The sequence below is a fragment of the Curcuma longa genome, chromosome 15 (genome assembly GCF_044706935.1).
Source record: "Curcuma longa cultivar G26 ecotype Majalengka, Jawa Barat chromosome 15, ITB_CL_G26_1.1, whole genome shotgun sequence".
NCBI classification, from domain to species: Eukaryota; Viridiplantae; Streptophyta; class Magnoliopsida; order Zingiberales; family Zingiberaceae; genus Curcuma; species Curcuma longa.
In genome coordinates this window covers 1,091,583-1,094,390 of record NC_133875.1, presented here as the reverse complement: position 1 = coordinate 1,094,390, position 2,808 = coordinate 1,091,583, and the positions used below count along the sequence as shown (strand labels likewise).

Genomic DNA, 2,808 nt, shown 5'->3' with positions numbered 1-2,808 from the left:
TCAAACTTCAGCCAGCTTCACAGCCTCCTGCTCAGTTGGTGGCACAGGATAGTTGCGAGTGAAGCATGCATCACAGAACATGTGGCTTTCATCAGCAAAAGCTCCCCTGAGGCTGTCGAGTGAGAGGAAGGCAAGCGAATCACAGCCAATCTCCTGCCTCACTCCCTCGACATTCATCCTGTTGGAAATGAGCTCTTCGGAACTTGGGGTGTCAACACCATAGTAGCAGGAGCCAACAATGGGAGGGCTAGCAATGCGCATGTGGACCTCTCGAGCTCCTCCAGCAGTTTTGATGAGATTGACTATCTTGGAAGAGGTGGTGCCTCGCACAATTGAATCGTCGACGACGACTACACTCTTCCCCTCGAGGATGGTCCGGACAGGAGCGAGCTTCAGTTTGACGGCAAGGTTGCGCCCTTCCTTGTCAGGCTCGATGAAGGTGCGGCCTACATAGTGGGATCTGATGAGGCCCTGTTGGAATGGGATCCCGGAGGCCTCGGCAAAGCCAAGCGCCGCAAAGAATCCTGAGTCGGGCACCGGGATGACGAAGTCTGCGCCGGGGACGGGGGACTCACGAGCCAGAGCAGCACCGAAGGTGTAGCGGGAGGCGTGGACTGGGTGACCGAAGACGACGGAGTGGGAAGGGCGAAGTAGACATGCTCGAACACACAAGCTTTGCGGGGCTTCTCGGGCATGAGGCAGGCGGATGTGATGCTCATGTCCTCGCCGTCGACGACAAGCACTTCGCCGGGGTTCACCTCGCGCTCAAACTCGGCGTTGATCAGGTCGAGGGCGCAGGTCTGGGAGGCAAACACAATGGCGCCATTAGGGCGGCGCCGGCCCATGACGAGTGGCCGGAATGCGCGCCACCGCACAGCAAAGAGCTTGTTTTCAGTGAGGAAAACGAGGGAGTAAGCGCCCTCGATGGACTCGCAGGCCTCGACGACGCGCGAGAGGAGGGGGCGAGAGGAGGAGGTGGCGATCAGGTGGAGAATCACCTCGGTGTCGGAGGAGGTGTTGAAGATGGAGCCTCTGGATTCTAGATCGAAGCGGAGGCGCCGGTAGTTAACGAGGTTACCGTTGTGGGCGACGGCGAGCTTGCCAAATCGGTAACCGGCAAGAAAGGGTTGGACGTTGGCGAGGGCGGAGGCTGCGCCGGCCGTGGAGTACCGCACGTGGCCGATCGCGGAATCGCCCTTGAGCGGGGCGAGGGTGCGGGGATCATGGAAGACCTCGGAGACGAGACCTAGGCCGGTAGCAGAGCGGATAGTAGTTCCGTCGGAGCAGACGATGCCGGCGCCCTCCTGGCCCCGGTGCTGGAGGGCGTGGAGGGCGAGGGAGCAGAGCTTGGCGGCGTCCGGGTCGCCGATGATGCCCACGACGCCGCACTCGTCGCGAGGCTTGTCGACATCATCGACGGCGAAGGGAACCGAGGGGTTCCCACCGGAGGAAACGGCGGATGGGATGAGGCGGGGGGACGAAAGGCCGTGCGCGGCGCGATTAGGTCGGCGGCCGCAGAGAGAGGGATAGGGTTTTAGCTGGGTCTTGATGCGGTAAAAATGGGAGCTTTTGGTGAGTCGGTCATGGCGGTGGGTCTCGGCGTTGGTTGTGGCAAGGGAGCGAGAGGAGACGGAGACGGCGGCGGCGGCGGCGGCGGCCATGGAAGAACAGTGATTGGCCGGCCCAGAAAGGCAACTCGGCGGACGGGGTCTGATAATTCGCCCACAAATAAAAAAACCCCAAAGTTGAAAAATATAGTCAATCGCCCAGCAATTTTGGGAAATTACTAAATTATATTCCTCAAAAAGGAAAGGATAAAAATAAAAAGACATCCTTTTCTACGTCTATTTTAATTTTTTTTATTGTAATTATATATAATTATTCAATTATTCTCTGATATCATTTAATATTATTATTTTTTATTTAATTTTTAAATTAATCGTTATAATATAGATGAAATTATAATTGTTATAATATGGAAAAAAAGAATTCATATTATAATAATTATAAAATCATAACTATTACTGACTAACTCAAGATTTAACTAAAAAAAAATAATAATAATAACTCAAGATTTAACTAAAAAATAATAATAATAAACAGTATTAGATAGTAAATGAATTAAATTTTTATGGTATAATTACTCAACTGTCCTTTAGTATTAGTATCGCCCGTTTAATTTTTAAAGTACTTTGTAATAATTATGAAATTGTAATTGTTATAATATAAGAATGATAAAATTTTATATTTTAATAATTATAAAATTATAATTATTATAATATGTTTGATTGGCTTAAAATGTAAGTTAAAAATAATAATACTAAATAATATTGGAAGGTAGTTGAATAATTATATCTGTATAAATAGTAGAATAGAAAAAAATTAAAATAGGAGGTCTCTTGACTCTCTTCTATGATTTGAAAAAAAAAAACTCCCTTATGATTTTTTGTCCAAAAGGAAAAAAATCATAAAAGCTTTAAAAAGCCCCCCTAATTTCCATTATGACCGCTGTAAGGCCCATAATAAATAAAAGGCCAAATAAGGTTTCTTCTTATTGAAATTCCAAAAATGACTTTACCTTCTTTGGAAAAAATTATAAACAACCAACCTGAATGATAACTCGAGGACTAGGCTGTAAATTAACTAAACTTTTGCAGCAAAATTGATATTTAGTTTGGTAAGAGTTTCATTTTATTTTATTTTTTATGTTCATTTAATATATATCAAATTTTTTTTGAATAACTCATTTTAGTCTTCCAACTCAAATTAATATGTGACAATTTTCAAGTGTCTATTAGATAGATGTTC

At 46.0% G+C, this 2,808-nt stretch overlaps 1 pseudogene; it reads right to left on the bottom strand.

Moving 5' to 3' along the window:
- On the bottom strand, positions 1 to 1,709 carry LOC141846689 (amidophosphoribosyltransferase, chloroplastic-like; annotated as a pseudogene).
- Between the last annotated feature and the right edge of the window lie 1,099 nt (positions 1,710 to 2,808).